This window comes from Hyposmocoma kahamanoa, unplaced genomic scaffold, assembly GCF_003589595.1.
Source record: "Hyposmocoma kahamanoa isolate Upper Pololo Valley unplaced genomic scaffold, ASM358959v1 88, whole genome shotgun sequence".
In the NCBI taxonomy this organism is placed as follows: Eukaryota; Metazoa; Arthropoda; class Insecta; order Lepidoptera; family Cosmopterigidae; genus Hyposmocoma; species Hyposmocoma kahamanoa.
The window spans coordinates 7,645,108-7,670,408 of NW_020654466.1; the positions used below are offsets into that span (position 1 = coordinate 7,645,108).

Below are 25,301 nucleotides of genomic sequence, written 5' to 3' on the forward strand. Positions count from 1 at the left end.
TGCACCTTGGTTCCCAAAATTCACAAAACAATTATACTTTATATGGCCATGTTATAAGCTCAGTCAGTCAGCAGAAAGATCTGGGCAAAAAAACTCTCAGTAGGGCTAGCACGATAGGCCCTTGTGCGATAGCGACAAAAAGCGCGAGATATTGCTATTCTCGCATAGAGAGCTCGCGCTTTACGTCGCTCACGCGTAAGTCGGGTCTTATCGTGCTACAGAGCGGGACGCCTGTCAATTTACAAATTATCGTTTTAAAAATAAAACAATAGGAAATGAAACTATTTTTCCGAATTTAAATCGCGTATATTTGTTTTTTCAAACAAATCGACGTTTCGGGCCCTTCACAGGTCATCCGTGACCATAGGACCTGTAAAGGGCCCGAAATGTCGGTTTGTTTGAAAAAAAACTAATATACTTACGTGATTTAAATCCGGAAAATTAGTGTCATTTCCTATGTGTAACAATCGCGAAAACCTAAGAACTCGATATAAAACACAATACTTATTCATGATATATACGAAATGTTTAATGATTAAAAAAGTTTTAAAAAAGAACTAAAAATGTTTAATGATCAAAAATAAAAAAAAGAACTAATCTTGTGTAGTGTGGTGAGCTGGCTTTATATATTTTTTGTTTAAGCGCCATTTTTTTGAGTTAATGTCACTTGTATCCTGTTTTGTCAAAGTGGGACATTGTTAAATGTTTTGAGGATAGCGGGAGACAAAGCTTAAAAGCGAGACTGTTCCGATCAAAGAGGGACGTATTGTCACGTTATATTATGACCACTAATAGCTTTGAGTGTCAGCTTATAATAGAAATTTACAATTAACGCTGTGACCGCAACAGGTATGATAGAAAGGCTCATTTACGAATACTAAAAAGCCAGACGTGACCGTGGGATCAGTAACACCCGAAAATTTATTTACTTGAAAAAAAATTTTGTTTCGCTCCTAAGCGCGAAAAGCGCGAAGGCGACTATTAGCAGCAATGCAAACGCGATACAGTAGTGATGCAGTAGCTAACCGTCTACCTTTACACACATACCCGACTTTAAGCATCGATATAAATGCGGGATCACATCGCTACACTTGTTATAAGCGATTGCATCGATACAATCGCGCGTTTGTATCGATATAACCACTCTAAAATGCTATAAAAATTCGAGTCTTAATATGGATTGATTTTAAATACACTCATCAAAAGTGTCTGGGCATCAAGCATGTTGTTGCTAATCACTTAAAATCAGGTTCCTTTTTTTACGATTTTAATTAATTAATTAATTAATTTAATACGTTTAATTAATTTTTTTATTATTTTAACACCAATAGATTGTTTTGGTCAATTTTATAATTTTGAAAAAATATAAGTTTAAACCTGATTTTCAGTAATTGGCAAAAGCATGTTTGATCTCTAGATACCTTGATGTGTGTAGATCTCAAATTGAAATCTTAGAGCAAATCATGCCTGACACTTTGGACTTTGGAGTGTTCTTGTTGTTAGCGGTATAGAGTTGACTTTAAATCTTAAATGTCAAGCTTGACGTGCCCTTGACCTTGTACCACATCGACGTTATTGCCATAATCTATATGTAATCTAATAATTTTGTGATAATTGATGAAATAACCAAAAGGCTAACTTTTGTGATTTTCCCATTAGGTTTGATTATTACGATGTCTATTGTCTATTCGCACCACAGAACGCTCCGCGCGGAGACCTCAGGGCAATTTCTTTAAGTGGCTTCAGAGTTGGCCTTATCGGCCTTTATTAGTTATTTATTCGCAGCGCCCAACGTCCCTGCGCGAAGTCCTTCATGAAAATTTCATTATTTGTGACCAGGGAATATTGTCTGGGAATTTTGTGTGATTGGTTTCTTGTCTTAATTTATTTTTCGCCTACGTTAACTTTTCTTTTTTTATTTGTTGAGTAATAGTTTCAGAGTTACAATGTCCACGACACAGAATATAATAAAAATGGAACTTATGTTGTGTATTGCACCATTAAATAAAATTTACTTTTGTTAAATTTTCGGAAATTCAAAAAACAGCACCCTTGGTTCAATAAGGTCACTTCTGAAAAAATCTTTCAGGAGAGATGTGTAAAAAAATCAGTCGATAAGTTTCAAATTTAATATAGCCTTCAAGTTTTACGTGATTTTTGTGTATTAACAACAATTACTACGGGGTCCTCATACATGGTCGCTCTCTTCCTTGACAGCTGTATGTGATATTTTTGTCGCAATTGCGTTACACGTACAATTTTAATCAGCTTTCTTAAGCGAACATTTTGGCACTAATCGCCATAATTATATATCTCTACCTTTCTATCTGCATGTCGCACCCTGAATGTAATAAGGCTTCATCTGCAGGATGACAATTCAAGAGAGGATTTAAAGATTCTACGAAAGAAATTAGTAGATAACTTTTATGCTTAAATTGGAGAGACACAATTAACATCAAATTATGTATTAAATTGTTTCATGTATAGGAAATGAAATTATTTTTCCGGATTTGAATAGCGTATATTTGTTTTTTCAAACAAACCGACACGACCGTGGGACATGTAAAGGGCCCGAAACGTCGGTTTGTTTGAAAAAACAATTATACGCGATTTAAATCCGGAAAAATGGTTTCATTTCCTATGTGTGACAATCGCGAAAACCTAAGAACTCGATTTGTTTCATGTACTTCGAGTCATTTTTATGACTTTCATGTGATAAAAGCACTTATGATTTACTATAACCAGGGGTACAAAACTATTTTCCTCATCCAATATAAATTCAAATCCAATGTAAATTTCATAATTCATAATATATTTATTTGTGAAAGCAAATGTTGTACTTATATAATAACATAGTCAACAGTAACAAAATAAAAATACTTATGCTCTGTCCATTCAAGCATTAGATATAAACATATCGAAGCTTATTGTCTATTTACTAATATGTATTAAATAATAATAATTAGAAATAATACTAGGAATAATATTTTGTTTCATAGTTGCCGTGCTATATGCGTGCTATAATATGAGCTTCAATCGTGGATAATATTTGGGTCCATTATTAAAACGCGATGACCGTGATGAGGCCAATGTTTATTGCCATCCTCTGATGTTTATAAATAATACATTTTTGTTTGTTTTCTTTCTGGCACTTCGCAGTTTGCGTTTGTGCCACTGCAAAACAGGGAAATTTACGGAAAACAATTGAACGGAAAAATAATATTCATTCATTTTATTTAAGAGCCATGCTGTTGTCGGTGTAGCCTCCTCCACTCCTCACGGTCCATAGCCAACTCCTTGACCTCCCTGTAACTGCTCACATTAACCTTTCTTTTTATTTGGTCACAGAATGCCATTCTCGGTCTTCCTCTCTGTCTCCTTCCTTCCATCTTTCCCTCAAAAAAAAACAATATGAAAGAAGATAATATCAGGGAAGTGCGATTAAGGTTAAATAGAAATAAATGACCATAAGGCAAATTTAATATATGTTATTGATTCAGTGGCGGTTATTGTTATAGTGTACAATAAAACATCTTATCTAATTGCACAATTATTTTATAGGTGAACACATCTTGCAAAAACAAAGAAACATAGAGAAATAAAATAAATAAATTGAGCCTAAAGAAAAAGAATTTCAAATAATATAATATAAAGAATACCTACAAGAGGTTGATCTCCTTTATCCCCGTGGATCCCGGGTCGTATCAAACTAAACCGAGAAAAAAATTGTGAAATGTTCAAGGTCAAAAGGACGTCAAACTTAAGATTAAAATACAAATCTATGCCGGTTACGACGAGAAGACCCGCAAAGTTTAAAATGTCAAGCTTTATATGCGTTTGACCGTACGTAGACGACAAAATAAAAAATAGTATGCGATAATAATGATTGAATAACACCGACCCATGCCGTACAACGTAGTAACATTGCCCAGAATTGGAAACAAAAATATAATATATAAAATGCATTAGAGAGTTTCAAAATGACCACCCTAAAGACCTAACTATTTCCCGCGAAAATGTCAGAAAATTAAACTATTGATGAAAAACTACAATCTGGCCAATTAGACACCTTAACCCATCCCAAAGGATAAAAAATTTTACTGTTACTAAAGAATTTGTAAGTGTTTTAAAATGGTCACCGTACCGTCGCAATATCAGAAAATTGAATTATTGGAAAAAAAATTTAAATGTAAAATCTGACAGTATGGCTTTAGACACCTTAGCCTGTAATGGAGGAGAAAAATTTACTATTACAGAATATGTCAACAACTCAAAAAAACCGAACGTGAGAGCACATTTTCTTTTCATGTCCTAAGTTGAAAATTCAAAACTGCTACTAATAGACCTATATTACAGGACATCTTACTTTGCCGAGAAAACTTCATCCCCATTTATGATTTTGTTAACTCTACCCTTGGAGAACTCTGACTTCAAGGAAATACTCGAACTCGCCTTACAACTTAAAATTACATTCTCATTCCTACAACAAACAAAGGTTAACTCAAGATCTGACTATTTGCCTTGTAATATATTTCATACTAAAGAATTGGCTTTTTTGCCTATAAATTAAGTTATTGAAGGAGAATAAAATGTAACCTCTGGCTTTGACGCCGTAGCTTATTCCGAAGGACGAAACATTTTATTACTACTACAAAATATGTCGAACATTTTAAATCATTGAATGATGTAGTAAATGTAATTGATTAAGTGTTGCAAGCTTAGCAAACACATTAAAGTTTTCCTCGATTTTAGTATTTTCAGTAATGTGTTGGCGCTAGAACAAAAATACTTTTACGCATGAAGGTAGTTTTACAAGCTTTAAAACGAAGTTGGTCGTAACGTCTCGCCATAAGCTGTAGAACAAAAGTCGTTTGTTCTTGTAATAGGCTTGCAGAGGAAAGAGACTTCGGGGTTGATTAAATAAAGCCAGTTTATTTAAAAGGTTACGTAGGGTAGCATACTCTAACTGTACTCGTACCTTACATAACCTCTAACTGTTTAACTATCAATATGATATTTCTCAGACAGAACAATATGCTTTTTTTTACAAAAATGTCTTTAGTTTGGAAGTGAATGAATTGTTCTTTTAACCGACTTCAAAAAAAGGATGAGGTTCTCAATGCTTTTTATTATCTCCTGTGTCAAGTTCCGTATAGTGGCGAACTAGGGATGAATTCGGGTTTGCGCACTTTCCGGTTTCAATAAAACTTGGCAAATGGATGTAATTCCACGTACTTTTGAGGTCGGTTTTTTTAGTACTCTGTACTGAGATTATGTAAATTTTTTTATATTATTTAGGCATTTTGTTGTAAATTTGAATATGTTTGTAATATGGACATTTTTTTTATAGATTTCTAGAATCGGTTCTGGAAGGATGGGTTTGTCTTTCTGACGTAAAATCTTGTTGAATTCAAACAGATTAAGATTATTTCTTACAAATGTGATGGCTTCTTGAATAAATAAAGAGGGGAGGATTAGTAATTGGTGATGAGGTTTATGGAGTGCGACTTGGAGCTGTCGGATTGTGGGATGTGGTTTACAATAAACCAGTTTCCGACACAAAACTCCACGATCTTTTTATCAAAGTTGCTTGTGCAAAGATTAAACAATTTCTGAAAAGGCAACATCCTATTGAGGGCAGGCGTTCACAAGCTTCTATTCAATTTAGTTCGCATAACACGTTGAGTGCCGACACGGGCAATGATCGCAAAATATTTTCTTTCTATTACCTGGCTCATGCCATATTTAAAACACTATACCATAGTTAAATATACTATGACATTGTTTTCATTGTGTTTAGGTAACTTGTTGAAATTAAATAGAATATCAACACTTAAGTCGACAGAGGTTTGCGTGTTAATTTACACTTTTTAATAATAGGTTAAACCTAGGTCAAACCTAGGTCAAACCTAAAATAAATACAATTTGTTATAATTATTAATACAGAGATCGAACACTAAGAAAAAATTCTTTCGATCCTACCGGACTAGGCTAGATAAAAAGTCGTTGAAAAACCAAATACAAAGATACGACAACAAGCACATGGAAAAATTCGTGAGGTTCCGAAATTCGCTGGTTCATTCCGAGTCTTAATTGGCGTAGCGTCTGGCATGGTTTGCTAGAAGAAGTCGGTTCGAATCCGGCCGGATCGAAGGAATTTTTGCTGAGTGGTTCGATCTTTGTATTAATAATTAGAACGAACTAGTGGAGTAATTTCACATGAAAAATAATTGAATATCAATTCAATAAATATTTAAATTCAAATTATTCAGGGTTTATTATAAGCCTCCTAAATTTAGAAAGCTAAATAACTGCATGTGACAACTGTACAAAAAGATTCTGGTTCTGGTGTGATAATATTCTGTTTAGGTTTCTGTTTAATAATTAAGCAGTAAGCACGTAAAAAAGAGTAGCTGTACTCCTGAAACTTTATTTATTTTTTTTAGGTAGTTATTTAGCCACATTATGGTGTTTACATAATCTCGCAAAAATGTTTGTCAATTAGCAGGATTTTTGTTGAAATATACTATTGATTTCAAATATTATATTCACTTTTTGTATTTAACAAAGACAAACTCTAAAATTTGTAAGTTTCTTTAATGGGACACAAATTTCAACTTCGCGTTGTCCGGACCACAAAAGTAAAATTTTTCCTGGGAATTAATTTTTTTTTTCATGTTTATGATAGAACCAATTAGAAGATAATTAATATTGACAACCCAGAAACAAAAATCGTGTCACATTTTGTAATCTATTTTATTGTCGCTCAAAACCTTTTTGTAGGGAAAATATGTGTAAATTACGCACGAATATATACTTTACTGTTATATAACATAAGTTTTAGAATAACACACTTGTCGGTCGTTTATCGTTTTTACACAAGTAATAGTGCAAAGTTCATAGAAATTGCTGTGCAAATTTGTTTTCACAAGAATAAAAGAATAGTAAGCGTTTCTCCAATTTTCTTGAACACTTCTAAGTTAAAATTTATTTTACGATGGAAAAACAAAGGTTGATTTATTTCATAAAATAAACCCATCAGGTACGTTAGTTATTGGAGTCTTTGCTTTTCTAAAGTTGGTGTTTTTACAATACATGATTATTCATTGGGGGCTTTGATTTGATTGTACTTTTCTAAAATTCACGTAATAAATATTAGAGATTACTATCTCTATAATGCTTGTGTACATTGTTCTAGTACTACAGCAAGGCAACCGCTAGGTTGGTTTCGGATCTAGCAAACACCAGCGACCTTCTGGTGACTGTTGATGATGTCATAGTCTTTACGGTACACACGCTCATTAAAAGCATACTTAAGCTAATCATGTTAATATCTCTCGCTCGCATTTACGCTAATGTAAGCATTCTTAACAGCACTGTTTCTTACACACATACATGTGTGGAGTAGTATTTCTGTGCTATATTAATATTAATAAGAGCGGTGGTAGCCCAGCGGGAGATTGGTAGTTCCTCAATTAAGATGTCGAGGATTTGTATGTTTGTGACGTATATTTACTCTTTAATTCCTAAGTTACGTATTTTTGTGTTTTGGAAGAATGTCATTCGCTTATTATAGTGAAGGGAAACATTTTAATGAAATTGCATATCCAAGAAGGTTCGACACACATCAAAGAATACATTCGATAACGTCAGCTGCCAGAAATCGAATGAAGAAAATCATTGGTGGGGATGCAACCCGATGACCTAACCCCTTATCTACCCCTATCGTTCAAAAACTGACTTATATTTTTTTACTTTATTATAATTAACACTATTAAGTAACGAACCAATTTATTATTTTAATTTTATTATATTAATATATAACATTTAATTTAATAAAGTATTAAAGTAATAGCACTATAGCAATAAATTATTTACACTTCTTCTTATAAGTATTTGTGTTTATACATAACAAATAAAAATAAAAAATTGAAGAAAAACTAAGGATAGCCAAAAGTTGTTTATTCCCGAAATATTGCCAATGGGATAAAAAAATCTTTCCACGGGAAACGGTTTTTTGAGATTGTCTTATTAAATATGGTGTTTTAAATTAAAAAATATGATTTAATAATATTTTTATTTTGTTTATATATGCACACAATTTAAAAACAATATAAAACATCTTGCATTACTTTTTACTCCTTTTCACTGTTCCACAATTCGTAAAATATTTTTTGTAATGGCATTATCTTTGTTAACGGTTTTGGACCTTGATTTCATCTTAGAGTTTAAACTCTATGTGCACAACAATAAGATTTACGATAGGTTGATGATGAAGAGAATATTAATAAGCAAATATGTATGTGAATTGTTATTTTATTTGACTTTTGAAACATTGATATCAACACAGATAATGTTGATAATGTGCCAGACCACCACAGCATTTACTAGCTCTAAAACTAGGGAAATTCTCTACACTACGAGTACCAGAGCAATGGAATTCAGTACCGGGGCACTGTCCAGAATGCCAGGACTAGAATCAATACAGAAAAGTTCATTTCCAAATTGGTTCTACCGGGAATCAAATCCAGGGTCTTTTTTTTAATGTCAAGTGACGCGATGAACAAGTCGTGGGCCTGGTGGTGAGTGACACGCATTCAAAGATCGGAGGGGCAATGCCACTGCGCCCGTCACCCTGAGACATAAGGTGACAAGTACCATGTGCCTGTAATTTCACAAGCACACTTACCCTTCAAAACCGGAACACATCAATGCTGACATTACTGCTTGGCGGCTGAAATAGGTTAAGTGGCAGTACTTCCCTGGACGAATTCTTTCAGAATGTGCACTACTGCTAGTAAATCTATCGAGTATCCACGGTGCAAACCGTAGGGCTACTACGTAGGGCCTGTATGTAGGGTTTTCATTACTGAATACTATTAATATCAGCAAAAATAAAAGTGTAGGAAATAAATTTAATAAAAGGAGTGTATAAATAAATTACAGTGTTCAATTGTAATTGTAATGTGTAATAATTCACACCCAAATCCTATAAAGCGGACCGTAGTCATAAAAATTAAATACCTCACACAACTTACAGCATGAACCTGATTTTTATAACTCGAAAAATAAAAGATGAGGGTTCGTTTAATGTCGTCTTCAATTTCCTTTTTATGAATTTATTACCAACTACGTTTCTCCTTTCTTCTCCTAGTTGTTTTGCTATAGGTATACTGTACTAGCAAGCGACCCCGACCCACAATCATAGCATATACGTCATCAACCTATTTATAGGTCCCACTGCTGTGCACGGGTCTCCACTCAGGTGAGGGCTTTGGTCCGTTGGGTTATGAACTTCACACGTTTTCCGAAAGTTGTGAACCTTCTTCGACGTGCAGGTTTCCTCACGATATTTTCCTTCACTGAAAAGATCATGGTAAATTTCAAATTAAATTTCGCACATAAATTTCGAAAAACTCAAATATGCTAGCCCGGATTTGACTTCTAGACATACGTAGGCTACTTATCTCTAAGACGTACGTAAATATAACACGTGAAATTCTCCAAGAAACCCTTTCGTTAAGATAGTTTTTGGACTTCCAGGTCCAGTTAGTTAGCCCTCCTTATGTCCGTGAGAGGGTTACTAACGTAGTAACCATATACATCCGTGACTAAAAAGCCTAACGTGTCGTAATCATGCATTATTGTCGTGAAAAGTGTAATCGATTTTTGTCGTTGACGACAACGACGTTTTTTGTTCTACTGTTAAATTACTAATATTGACCAATATTGCTTGTAATGTATTAGTAATAAGCATGGTGATCGATATCTATGTTGGACATTTTTTATACGAAAGGTAACTTCATTTTTTTTTATCATTCTTATCACTCTAAATTAAGTCATGGCCTTGTGCGAATTTCAATTTGAAGTGACGGGACGTACAAGCTGTGCACCTGGTGTTAAGCGACACGCTTGTCCAAAGAAGTCGCAGTACCACTTTAGACCTAATTGCAAAGATCTGATGGACACAGCCACTGCACCTGTCACACTGAGTCATAACTTGACAAGTCCCACGTGTCCCATGTACATGGAACTTGTCAACTTATGTCTCAGGGTGACGGGTGCAGTGGCAGTGCTCCCAGATCTTTCCCTGCAACCATTATGGACAGGTGTGTCGCTTGCCATCAGGCCCACGACTTGTTCGTCCCAACACTTGGTATCATAAAAAAGCTTCCCTGGATGAACTCTTTCACAAGGAGATCTACTGCTACTAAGTATTATTTACAAAATATATATCACTTTTCCTATTCAATTGCTTTTCCCCGCGACGTGATCTACTAGCATCGATGTTTATTGCCGAATCTGTGATAAATTTTTGCCCCTTAGCTGATAATGCGCTTCTCGATGTGATAATACTTGCTTTCGTTAACTAAGGCACCCGTGGCGTCGCTTGAGTTACGAAGATTTCCCAAGAGCAAAGTTCATGTTACAGGATTATATTGTGTTAAATTTGCAGCTCATGCCACATTTAGGCCGAAATGAAACTTTATTTTGTTTGCGGTTGCAATATTATGGGGACATTTATTTGACATGCGCGGCGATAAGTGGTTCTTACATTTTGATTATGAATTCACTCAATGAGGTTTAATGGATAATCCAATGCTAATGTGGACGAGCATTTCCTCGTAAAATTAAAATTAATGTCTGTTCCTCTCCATTCCTTGTTGCGATACCTGAAGTTAACATGAAAGATACATTGAACTTACGTTTTGCCTTGATATTAAACAATTCTATCTAGCCATTATAATTTTACTTTGGAAAGTAAGTTATTTTTATTGAAAAATGGGTAAGGCGATTAACACACTGCACCGCGCCCCGCGACGGAGCGCGGGGCTGCGTTTCTTAACGTGGTACTGAAGTACCTCAGTTTGTATGGAAAATACGCGCCGTCGAACATACTGACAACGCGTCTCCACGCGGGAGCGCGTCAAGCGTGGTTCTACCGCGCCCCCGCGTGGTTAGGCGCGGCGAACCGCAGGGTATGGGGCACACTGCCCTCCGCACTACCGCGCAGATTTTTAATCAATTTGTGTCTATTCAAGTAATTGTCGTGCCCCCGCGCAGATTAAGCCGCGTGTTGACGCAGATCTGCGTCTCCGCTATCGCGCTTGATTCCGCGTCCCGCGCACCGTCGCGGGGCGCGGTGCTGTGTGTTAATCGCCTAAATTTCTTTTCCCTCGTTAACAGCCGAATGATAATTGTTGTTAAGAAACTACAAAATACTGTATTGAACAATATTTTGGCTTGACACAATAGAAGATCATATTTTATTGTTAAAGCTTGGGCCGCGACAGATATTAGTAGACCCCCCGCTCCTGGGACATTTTCGCGATCTGAGAGTTTTCGCTAACTCAGGCGCCCCGCAACACTGTACTGCATTTCGCGTGCGTAATTGTCAATCCAAACGACTGTATTGCTGCATAGCGTGTTATATCAAAATAATGTTTATATTTTAAAACTTACAGAGTATTTTACTTTTTAATATCTCATTCAAAAACTCTAAAACCGCCAATATTGAAATGTCAGGTATAGATTAGGCCTAAATAAATCATATGACCGCTGTTAAATCAGAACACTATAAGGTACCTGCGGGTAACAAGAGCCACCGTCTAACAAGGGCCACTATTACAAAAACAATCTTCTAACGTTCCTTATGGATACTATTTACGCACACATGTAAAGGACCAATAGGAAACTTATTGCGCGCGGTTGCGTCATCACGCGATCCGCCATCTTGTCAGTAGCCACCAATCCGTCGAAGTAGTAGGTGTCTGTCACTGCGCAGTATAATTTTCTCCACAATAATCGTCAATTTTTGTGTAAAATACACAACTTTTTATAAAGTTTTCTAGTTTAAAGTTAAGATTAGAATCGTGTCGACTAATCAAGGTAACTTTAATAATTTTATTAATATTTATATATTTTTTTATACAAACGTATGAAAATACGATCAAAGTGAAATAAGGGCCACATACGAGGCGGGTAAATAGGCCGGCCCTTATTAGACGTTCGGATTATCAAGCGTTTTAAAAATAAGCAAGTGTGTATTGTAATTGTTTAAACTATTGATTCAATTGCAGAGTAACTAAAAGGAGGATTATGTTAACCTACTAATATTTGTATTTTTTCCGTACCTATCTCTCGAATGACTGATCAGATTTTGGTTTATGATAGAATATTAATTAGTATAGCGAGTATCATTCTAGACATGACAGTAAATTTTACCAGTCGGACAAATTGTATGAAATATACACGCAGTCGAATCTTCAGAGCAGTAGTATATTCAGACTTCATTAACTTGTTATCCTTTCCCATCCTCACAAAATTTGTTGGCAACAAAACTAACTACTAAATAAACGTGTACTTTTTCTATACGTTCATTGAAATAGGATGTCATTAGGAACATAAGTATAATAAAGGCCACAAATTCATTGAAAAAAAATAAATGTTTCTTTGTTTCTGTCAAAGACGTATATATAATATAGAGTTACGAATACTTTCTTTAAATATGTGTTCATTTTGTGGGTACTAAGTTAATCAATACTTTTTTATACAATTTTTTGTTACCTCAGTTTAATATGGCCCACTTTTGATTTTCCTCTTATTTAAAATGGGTTGAAAGTGTGATTCAATGCCAAATGATAATTAAAGCTAGTCTGAACTAGAAAATATTGTGTTTATGATAGTTAATATTTAAAAATCTTACTTATGATTATGGTCTTTATTAAACAACCTAGGTTTAATAATGGCCACAGCAAGGATTTCAAAAAAGACTTAATATTGAAGACGAAATGTGGGTGATATCAAAAACAATATTCTTTTCGTGATCTTAATAAAGTAAATATTCATCTAATGCATTGTTTTTTATTCGTATTCCATAATTAAACAAATATTTAGTTTTGAATTAAGGTGGCCCTTGTTTACCGCAAGTACCTTAGATGACTTTACAGTGTATTGGTTTGACATGGTAAATGTGTTTGTTAGAGTCTAAGGGTCATATTCTAGAACTCTACTCAATGCTCAAGTTAGGATTTGAGTATGGTTTAAAGCACTCGTAATCATACTCAAGTCCCAGCCATTAGTGTCGTATTTCCAGTGCTTGTGTTTCCATTGCAATCCTGACTTGAGCATTGAGTAGAGTTCTAGAATACGACCCTTAGTATATTTATATGTGTATTTCGGTAACGACAACACGTGTAGTACTTATAAATATATAAATAAAATTTACAAGTACGTATTTCAGTTTTATATTCTTTCTTTTTCTAACTAGCAGTCGTATCGTTGGTGTAATAAGGCCACATCTGCAAAATGACAACTATTCAGGAGCGAGGTTGAAAGATTCTATGAATGAAATTAGTCGGTAACTGTTTGTACTTGAATAGGACTTATAAAATTCGATCTTTGCATAATTTGTTTCAAGTAGTTCGTATTATTGACCATTCGTATGTATGACTTTCATGTGATAGCACTTTTGATGTATGATCACATGTGGCTTTATTATATCAAAGTACGGTATCCACATGGCGTACAGATTCCATTCCGCTAGTAACATAGATAGAGGTTATCTATGGCTTGTAATGACTAAACATGTGCGTCGCGCGCGTATGACACGTTAAATCGGCGTGTCGAAGATTTGTTATTATTATCATAATGAAGTATTAGCTTCTTTGTTTATTATTTACTGAGTATATTTCACTTCAATACCGTATGTAAAATTATATACGTTCAATTCGTACTAGATTTGAATTAAGAGCATCTATTTTTATGTGATTGATTTTTTCCAAACATTATTTTTAGTAACAGTACTTACACGCAAAATAGGCGCCTAGATGTCGAATTGCGTACACCAGCTCTTTACTCTTATCACCTGTTCGCGTAATTAAATAGAAGGCTCGGGCCACATGAATTTTATTGTAGAAGTAAGGAAATAGAAGGCACAGGAAGGGAAAAGAACAGGTAAAGGCGCAAAGGTGGTAATAAAACAAAATAACGATATAAACACAGATACAATCACATAAAAACACTCCCTAATTAAATTACCTACAGGACATGATAAAAAGGTACCCCAAATGGGCCTGTATTTTCTACAAATATTGATCTTTTATAAGTAGTTAGGTTTAGAGATGCTGGAACCGGGCATGTTTTGAAAAACCGGGAATTTCGGTATTAGTCTTAAACATCCTCTAGTTTTTAAGACAACATCAAATTAAAAACAAACATGCCTTTGGCGCGTAATTAACGGAAATTACACTATCGACGCTGATTCCCGAACCGAAACAATTTTAATTCCCGGTTCTCTCAGTACAGTAAAAGAAACCGGGAATTTCTGGTACTATCGATATCATTACGTTACATGAATTTCGATGGTATGCGTGTTCTCGTTTCGGAAATTTAGTAGAGAGCGGCTACGGAAAGAAGAAAAGTAAGAATAATGAAGAAAAGGAATTAAAGAAGGATTCAAAATTTCAAAAAGGAGTGGCCACGAACCAGAGAAGAGGTGATAAAAAGGTGGGATGACGATGAAGGAGGTCGCATCGTCATACATCATACTACATCAACAGTACCTTTGTAAAGCAGAAATTAAAGTGCAAAAATAGTTGAAAATGAATGCGAAGCCTGATTTAAAGAATATTTTAGTGTTTTTTAAACACCTAAAAAATATAAATACACCACGCTGATGAAGCCGCCGCCACCAGTTGAAAAACTATCCGACGCCGCCGCTCACGATTTTACGACCAGTGCATAAGTCTAGAACAGGGGTTTCCAAACCTATTTTGTCTACTGCCCACTTTGAGAATAAATTATTTTTTAGCGCCCCCATTTTTTCACCTACTTAAAAACCACTATAACTTCAAATTAAATTAATTAATTATTGTGAGCTATATTAGCGGAGATTAAACATTCATTCTAGACGAGACTTTTACTATAACCCGCAAGAGTTAACTTGAGACCTGAGCGCAGTAGGTAGTACAACAACGGCGCTCAGGTCTGAAGCTAGCTCTTACGGTCTACACCTGCCAATGAGAATGATTATTGAAACGCAACTTTATAGTATTCGGACAGAGTATCTTTTATTCAAAATAAAAGAAACATAATCGATCCTAATATAAAAACTAATGTGAAGGATGAATCTGATGTTGTTTAATAAGTTTGTTGATATCAGGTTCCAATTAACTCAAGAACAGCCGCAAGTCACCACGTTTGGTTACATGCAAACGATTTCTCCTTTTAGTAAGCAGTGTTGTCACAGCACTAAAACCACGTTCACATAAATATGACGATGGGAATGCTATCAAGAATCATTGAACGATTGACCACAATCCAGGGTACAATTGCGGGATCGGTTTTTGTAGCCAAAATTCTTGGTAGCCATTTTTGAACTTGATTTTTATTTCCTCGTTCGTTGTCAATTCTATCAGTTATTTTTCCAGCTGAGGTGATACTGCTGTGTTGACATTTGAAAACGGATCCAACACCCAGTCTGGTATTACCAAGTTCAAACTGTCCTGGTATCGTTCGGTGAAGTCAATGTAGAGGTTTTCCAAATGTTGGCAGTAGGCAAACAAGTCGTCGTTACTGCAGGATACTGACAAATTCGGAAAATTGTGAAACTCACGTCTGCCCATATTCTTTTTGTGTAGAAGCAGTTTGGCTGCGAAAGCAGCAACGACATTTTTAGTTTTAATTAAATTTAGTTCATCGCCTTGCAGTTGGAGATTTATGTCGTTGAACAATTTAATCAGGTCTGTCATGTAAGCTTTATCATTCTTTGATGTAATGAGCTTGTTGCGCAATTCTTTCTTATATATCTTTCTTATGTATCTTTAGTTTCCAAGAACTCTATCACAGAGTCAAACAGGTTGAACCGAAAAACCGCTATATTCAATAGGTACTTCACATATACCAATGATTTTTTTTAATATTAACTAAACTAAAATAGAACACGTATACTATACGATATATATTTTTAAAATGGTTTTAATTTCGTTTGTAAAAAAAATAAATTCTGAAATAAAGCCAGTCAGTGTCCCTACCGCTCGACCCGAGTAAAATGAACCGTATTAGTATGGGAAAAAATTGAATTCGAGCTGAGGTAGTATCGACTCTTAATATTATTAATGTTACGATAATGTAAAATGCAATACAAGGTCAAGGCATGATATCAAATTATGATCTCGAAAAAATATATGTTTTCAGCATGTCCAACTATTTTTAAACGATAAACAAAATATCTATACTTCAAATGTTCGAAAATTGCAGGTAAATTTATTAAATCATTTTTGTCAACAAGATTAAATGGCGATAAGGCAAACCTTTATTTATTCATAATCTATTCTAGTAATTGGTTTACAATTCGGAATAAATTCACTGCTTATGTACGAGTTTACTGTCCTAAGTTTCGATTGTAAACTTGCTTAATGTGATCGCCATGCCGTTTTTGAAGAATATGGTCATTATCAATCAAAGCGGAACGGAGTAAAGTTATGTCTCAGTTAGTCTATAGGTTGTGACGTGAAGAAGACTTGTGTGTTCACTTTTGTAGAACTCCTTTATGCGGACTCGTATCGTTATTCTGTTAAATATAAAAATAACCAAAGTTCTTGTCATTGATTTATCAGTCGATCAAAAACGTACATAATCACTATCTATGCATTAGATATGGTATCTACGGACTCATAAAAATAATTTGGTAACAATTCGGACTAGGAATGAGACGTTGATATCAGGAAGTGGTCGTCACATGGGCACGCCGTTCTGATCAACAGAAAACTACATCAAGTTTTATTTTTGTTACATCAAATGACGGGACGAACAAGTCGTGTGCCTCATGGTAAGCTACACGCCCCGTACATAACAGTTGCAGTGCCATTTAGAGCTTTAAATCGCAAAGATCTGAGGGAAATATGTTGGTAAGGTAAGGAGCTCTACTGCTATTCACTTATTTGTTCCTTTGATGCGCGTCGAGCAACCGACCAGCGTGCGGTAACGTGAGTTTGGTGTTTGCTGTATTTATCGAATAAGCAAACTAGGCAAATACTTTGTCACACATGCTATATACATGTGGTGATTGTTTGCCAAATACATCAAATATGCAGCTACAAATAGCCATGTGAAGTGCCACCAAAAGCCTCTCTCTTGGAAAGTCATTTTGCAGTTGTGGCTTTGTTATACCAATACAAAAAAGATTATAGGTGTCGATAAACGAGACGGTTATCATAAAATGGAGTTTTATGAACAAATAAGAAGAATTGGTTCAATAAGTAAATAAACAGAAATAGTTTGAATTCGTTGCGAATTCTTGGAACGATTGATTGTTATTTTTGTCAATATTTTTACAAACGTTACCAGTTTTTTTCTAGTTTATTTTCGTAACGCGATAATGGCGTATATTCGTACATAGTATCATAAATATGTAATAAAATGTTGGGTACGTTTGATAATAAAAGCCATTAGGAATTTTAAAGGAAAATTTGGAATCTGATAGATTGTTCATAATGTTTAGTTTATAAAGTGGTGCTGTTGTGTAAATAGAGCCGTTTAAGGTAAGGAAGTGAACTAAAATAACAAAATGAAAGTATACTTCTTATTCGAGTAACCCCAAGAGTTTTAAAAACATTTTTATAAGAAATTGTAAACATTTCAACAGTTACACGACGCTCCGCGGAAAGAGCATTGACGTCAAAGGCATTTAAAAAAATGGAATCCTTTTAAACAAAATTTGCTTCGTGCTTTCATTCTAACATTTTGAAATGCCGGAAGTTGACACGGGTTTCAGTATTCTTTTCATCTTTTTTTGAGAAAGATTTTTTGGCGTTTATTTTTAAACCACCTCCGAAAGAAATAATGGGAAGCCACTTTGCCACTGCTGTGAAGATAGGGTTTCAGCGGAAGTGAGATTTTGTTAATATAAAATAGCAAACCAAAGTTGAACATAAAATTTCTGTTAAAAGGGTATAAAACATAGGGGTGGTAAAAGCCAGTAAATGATTTTATCACACTCCTCAGAGTCCATTATTACTACCATAAACAATGCATACAATACCAGTACACGTGTCTTCCAGGCATCGTTTGATGCACAATATTTAAAATTTTTTTACACGTGAGGTCATAATATTTATATAATAAATACAAAGAAATACTTACTTGAACTGCTTTGAACAAGAGTCGAATTCGACTCATAAACAATGGAGCGTGATCGCTTTCTACACAACAAGATTTAAAACTTTATTTATTTTGACTATCTACTGTCATAAACCTCTTAATAGCCTTAGCTTTAGCTTGTTTTAAAAAAATCGAGGTGGCTTCATTACACAAAACCAGTCCGGGGCCCAGAGCGGATTAGTTTGATGAACCCTTTGTTGTTATTTCACATTTCGTTTTAGCAAATATAGAAAATAATTGTGACAATTCAAATATAATAGTGTCCTGTCTATAATATGATATTAATGAATGAGGTCCTTTTAAGATATTCGTTATGATTCATATGTTAGTCATTCCATAAATACTGTTACAAAATTTATCTATTATACTAGCGTCATCATTAATGTAAACACCGCTGCCTACAGTGCTATCACTATTGAAATAGGCGGACCATATTTACCTTAACTTTAGGGAAGTAACACATATAGAGTGAATAACACCTCCCTCTGAAATCCCGAAACTATTCAATAGTATTTTGATCTATATTTTTGACGTAACTAACAATTACTTTAGTACGGTAGAATATTTTAAAGAAAAGTTTTGTATTTTAAGTAAATATATGATTTCGGAAACTATTTATTCGGATCTAAACTCAGTCTGGTTTTCAGTTGTTTACCACATTAGTAGCAGTATTAGAACCAGTGTGTTCCGGTTTTGAAGGGTAAGGGTGCTGGTGAAATTACAGGCACATGGCACTTGTCAACTTCAACTTATGTCTTAGGGTGACGGGCGCAGTGGTTGTGCTCCTCAGATCTTTGCAATTTAAAGCTCTGAGTGGCACTGTAATTGTTATGGACAGGCGTGCAGCTTACGACTTGTTATAAAAAAAAAGAAAAAACCACAAACACAAAAGCTGACTGATCGCACCACAATTTTTTACCTATGAGGCACCGTACTAACGAACTAAACGCGTGCCATACTGTCACTTGCGGTTTTAAGCGAACCTCATGACGTGCTAAGATCAGTCGGAATAGCAAAATTACACGAAAATAGTACTACTGTGACAATTTCTAGTCACATTTTTTCCACGGACATGATAACAAATTGCAGGGACAAAAGTATTTAAATGATTTTGGGTGTAAAATAAGCAATAGGCTGAATGTATTTTCCTGTACACAATGGCTCATTTTCTGACTTTAAAATAGTAATTCAACTTGTAATTGATGCTTAATTAAACAAGTTCTTCTTTTAAACGTGTTTTTCTATTCCATGAGAGAGTTGCGACACACCAAGTCGCTGAGGTTTTGAGACTTCGAAGGGCGGGCATCTTTTCGCAAAAAAAAATTGCTCACGTCGCCAGTTTCCGTGACTAGACGGTTAATGATGTAAATAAAGGTGTAGATATAAAAATAGGTGATGAAAGTAATTTATCGAAAATTCCATCATGATAGAACGTGACATAACTGTTTTGTTTCCGTGTGTACCACTTCAAGTTTAGGTAGGTACTGTCGCCTAAGACGTAGCTCAGGACGCGTAGCGAGAGGTACTTTATAAATATAAACTGGGATTACGTGGTACTTGGCAACGGGCTGGGATTATCTTCATAACTAGATATTTATTGTGTTTTTCACATATTTACTTATGAAGGCTACTTCTAGATCCGGCAAGATGTTCTTCTTTTTTCAATCCAATTTTTAAAAATACATTCTAAGTACAAATCTGTAGTCATTCAGCCAGTACTTCTACTCATAGAGTAGAGCCTAGACTACAGTACACATACTTCTTCTTGGAACAGAGCCAAAAAATGGAGACTTCTTTACGCCAAATGTTAGGTTTTTTGTACCGGAATTCCAAATAAGGTTAATTTTTAATGTACTTCATTGATGTACCGAATACCGAAAAAATCCGGGACAAAGAATGTTGTCGTAAGAAAGTCTCCGCTTTCTGGCTCCGTTCCTAGAAATTTAGGTAAGAATAGTCTACCTATTCCGATCACTGGTCATCACAAATGGATATTAAGACTTTGTAAACTATAGCAAAGTGTAGCAGTTAACTTTAATAAAAATTTGTGCCCACTTACACACATGCACGGAATATGGAGCAACGTGGGGTCACGAAATACGTCACAGTAATAGACTTTTGATGATGATGAAATTCCGTTTGATTCCCACGAACTGACACATTTTCTCCTGCCTCATAACTTTAACTTACGAATGTAGTCCATTTACTGCCAATTTCATTTTTCTCACAGTGGTTTAAATCACTTGCTATTAGGCTGTGACAGCTCCCGAGAGAAATTACATCAGTAAAATCTTGGCTACAAATAAAAATATTTTCTACAGTACACAAGTATTTACGGATTTCTCACTACTGTTTTCCCTAAACACCTATTTGTACTAATAGGTTTTTTATGATATCTGTACTGTAGTTAGGGTTTTTGATTTCTCGACATGTTTTTTATCTCGAGCTTCGGAAATTCCCGAGTCCGATTTTTCGGGTTTCTCGAGTTGTTTGTGATTTTTTTAAAACCTTAACAAATCAGCTTAGTCAACTATAAACACCAATCAAAACAAACACAATTTATAATAAAATCAACCTGTTTTATTTATTTATGAGATCAACGGTATTATTATTAAATCAACCAGTCCTAACCACATAATTCTTGGGAACATTCATAAATAAATAATACATAAATAACACACACACTCATAGCCCCGCACTAGAGAAACCCTGTGTTGCGGGTGCCATGGACACATACACAGAATACCACAAATTACACCCAAACTCATGAGAGAAATAAATGTAGATCAGACAAACCACTGCGTGGCAGACCAGTATGGTCACCGTTCGGCCACTGAGGCAGTTAAATAATCAACATTTAGCCATTACAATCAACTGAACAAATCACATTACAAACAAATCAATATTACAAATAGTGTGTCTTATGAAAAAGTTACAAAACGAATCAACAAAAAGACCTCACATATCACAAGAAATTGATGCCTCTGCATCTTCTGATGAATTCGAAGATTTTTTTTTATAACATCAAGTGACGGGACGAACAGGTCGTGCGCCTGATGGTAATCGACATGTCTCAAAGATCTGAGAGGCACTGCCACTGCGCCTGTCATCCTAAGACATTAGTTGACAAGTTTAATGTGCCTGTAATTTCACCAGCATCCTTACCCTTTAAAACCGGAACGCAGTAATAATCACATTACTGCTTGGTGGCAGAAGTAGGTAAGGTGGCACTACTTCCCTGGACGAACTCTTTCACAAGGAGCTCTACTGCTACTAACGTTAATAAAAAACTATGTATGTACCCTTTATTAAATCCAATATCTATATTCTATAAGTGATACCACAGATTGTAGTGGTGAATATAGCTATTGCACCACGAAATTTTGTTAAGCGTCATATTGATATATCAAAGTATTTTCGCTTTCGAGCGCGGTGAAGCCAAATTGAACACAATTAGTTAGTCCGTGCCCTTCTGCTAAAGGCATTACTCGACTTTTATTGATGCCTTATTTGCCACATTTAGAAGATGCGGAATAGTATGGAATTAAAATAACAACGCACACAGTCATAGCTCCGTACTAAGGAAACCCTGTATCGCGGGTACCATGGACAGAAACATAGACAACCACAGTAATAACCGTTCGGCCATGGAGGCGGTTATTATGAGAAATAAAACAGATAAAAGGAACAAAAAACCATATACAACAACTAAATACATTGGGCGAACTATAAATTTCCGGAACTGGCCACTTGCATAAACAATATTTAAAAAGTAATTACAACATTTGAAAATGGAACTCTTTGGCTGTAGAATACAGTTTGTTTTATCTGATTGTCACTTGTTTTTACATTGTGGCGTCATTTTAGAAATTGGTTGTCTACATCACCATGGATTTAACTCGTAAAAATTTTCGTAGTATGATTTTCTACGACTTTGAGTGTAATTTAACAGCGTAGCGGAGCTTCGCTCGGCTTCAAATTGCTGAATGAATGAAGCACCGCGCAAGATGACTATTTATAGCTTTTTTGCAAAATTCAAACGCGGTCGTGTGAATCTTAGTGACGAATTTTGTGATGGTTGCCCGTCCTCTGCTGTGAACAACAAAAACATCGATGCTGTGCGCCGTATGATCAAAACAGACAGGCATGGGATATAGCATGAGATTCGGGAATCTTTAGGCGTAGGCATGAGTCAAATAAAATCAATACTATACAAACATTTGGGTGTGAAAAACCAGTGCTATCAGTGGATCCCACACAATTTGACTGAGGCTGAAAAAAACGGACCGCGTCATTTGGTGTAATGCCATGCTTACCAGATTCAACGAAGGTGCGTCAAATTTGATGTGGGACATAGTAACAGGTGACGAAATATGGATTTATAGTTACGATCCCAAAACAAAGCAGCAATCGAGCGTATGGATCTTTCGAGATGAGCTGAAACCAACCAAAGTGGCGCGCGTGCAAAGTGCCTCTGAGCGGATGATTGCTTCTTTTTTTAATAAAACTGGACACGTGGCTACTGTTGTTTTGGAGAATCGTTGTGCCGTGAATAGTGATTGATACAAGATCATTTGTTGGCCGGAAGTTATTGACAAACTCCTTCAAAATAACCGTAAACACCGTATTATCTTGCACTACGACAATGCCAGTTCTCATACGGCCAGATAGACAAATGAATTTTTGAAGGTGAACAACATTGACCTTATGACCCATCCCGCGTACAATCCCGACCTGGCACCTTGAGACTTTTATTTCTTTCCAAAAATTAAGAATCAGTTACGCGGTCAACGATTTTCATCACCTGAAGAGGCTGTCGAAGAGTATGAAAAATATGTTTCAGACATTGTCACGGAGGAGTGGCATAATTGTTTTCAAAATTAGTTCATTCGTATGAAAACGTGCATTAACGCTAACGGAGAATATTTTGAGTAACAATGAATTAATTTCTGACCATTTATAGTATATTTTTCTAATTCATTCCGGAAACTATATAGTGCGCCCCACGTATAACAAGAATAATACAATATACAAATCATATGTAGTAACTGGCGCTGTGTCGAACGCATCTTAGATATGGCAAAAACGGCTGTTTGTCAATAATTAATTATGTCGTTATACGATTTTGCAATAACTATTATTGTAAACTGTTGTCAGATAACCTGTTATTCCGCTGTTTCGTAGTTTTTGCATACAACATGACAATAATAGCGAATGAATATTGTTTTATATTAGTGTTGCCAGATGATTAGATTTCTAACAGTTTTCGAAACACTTATCGCGTAATATGTAGGTAATTTTTGTATTTAATGCTATTTTCCTAACTTTTGCCGAAATTCGACTATATTTGTTATTGTAAATCCTAAATAATTTGTGAATGCACCAAAAAGTGACAAAAAACTAAGTCGAAATGGCGCACGGTGAAATCAATCAATTATTGGTTATAGTTTAATTTTTTTTGAATGTACTTACTTTTTTATTTTTAGGATTTACGTTTAAATCTTTTTCAATTAGAATTTTTAATTAAAAAACGAACTTGTGAAAAACGAACTTTTGCACACAAAAATGTTACTTTTCAGGTAACTATTAACCAATAAACCAAAACAAAATAGCTGTTAGTATCAGCACCAGTTACTTGTATTTAAAATGTTTGATATTAACTGCCTATTGATTTCAAATATTAAAGTTGGCATTATTCCAATTGCAGAAAGCACAAAATCGTAGTTTCAAATAGTGACTTATAACAATAAGGTAATAGATAGTATAAAATATAAAAGAAAGGTTATAATCGTAAGATTTGCATATCGTCCAATCATATGATTAGCGCCATTTCTCTCTCACAGCCTATTGGATACTTGTTTGTTCACGCGATGCAGTCGCAACTGCAGAATAACAGTATAACAACAGCAGTTTACACGTTGTTCGATAATAAGTAATACATTGCGTAAGAATAACGCGTTACATTATCTGCTTTTGTAATAATGACCACTTCTACGTCTAGACACCGTCCATGTTCGTTACGAATACTTTTGAACTTTAGGGTCACGGATGTATCCGCATAGAAATGTTTGCCGTAAGGAAATCTCAATATCATAGACAACCAGCGCACAATCTGCGTAACTCTAGTCAGTATCATTACGTGCACTGAGCACGTCCCTAACAAGCGCACAGTGAGGCAACTGGCGTCTCCAATATTGAACTTTTTGTCAACGCAGCCCTCCGCGTTATGTCAACAATGTCCCAACTTGAAGTATGATTTGGCCTATGTTATTTTCTTTTTATGGGTCACTTGGGACTAAGTTGCGCAAGTTTTACAAAACAAGCGACGGCTTTCGATAAATGGAAGACGGATAAAATATTACGGATCGACAATCCTTTGAACTTTAGGCATATACAGAAGAGATAACGACTCCACCGATCGTAACAGCGACACATTGTCGAAAATGTATAATGGCAATGGACTTGGTGAACTACTCTGACTTCCAATGATCTTGTCTACACACACACACACACACAAACACACACACACATATATATATATATATAATTCAGAAAAACAATTATACGTACGACAGTCGGCAAAACAATGTCTTAATTTATGTACAAAAATACTTTCGTCTTTAAACCAAGAACGCCTACGCCTTTATCCTTTAAGTTTTAACTTTCCCTATACGATGATCGCAAAGACGATTCATATTACTGTGAATCAGTGTATTCTAGTGCATGATACTTACGGAACTAGCATAGTTTGTTTTGTACCTATTGACTTTTATAGCCGATGTTATCATAAAGAATTGTTACGTGACCAATTTCTGTGGAAAACGTTACTGGCGAAGAACGAACGTCAAAGTTCAAACGCTGGCTGTGAATTCTGATTAGGCCCGTCATATGATTTTGTCCAATTTATCATTGTTTGAATGACAGCCGTAATTAGCTTGACCTTTCTTGTAAATTGGCTTTCATGTAGGATGACTGTTTGACCCATTTCTGTTGCATCATTGGGGTTTTTGGCTTACCGGGAAGGTTTTTCCTTGTCATTTAATATTCTGTTGATGTTTTCACGGAATATGCTCGTAGCATGAATCTTATTATATATTAATGTTTAGTCCTAAATACTTACCTGTTGTACAAGTAGTTGA

The 25,301-nt window shown here is 35.2% G+C and overlaps 1 protein-coding gene across 1 annotated transcript in view; it reads left to right on the forward strand.

Annotated features, from left to right (window-relative positions):
• Positions 1-25,301, forward strand: part of LOC113235762 (G-protein coupled receptor Mth2-like) — a 168,610-nt gene that overhangs the window by 133,384 nt on the left and 9,925 nt on the right. The gene's annotated exons all lie outside the window — the stretch shown is intronic.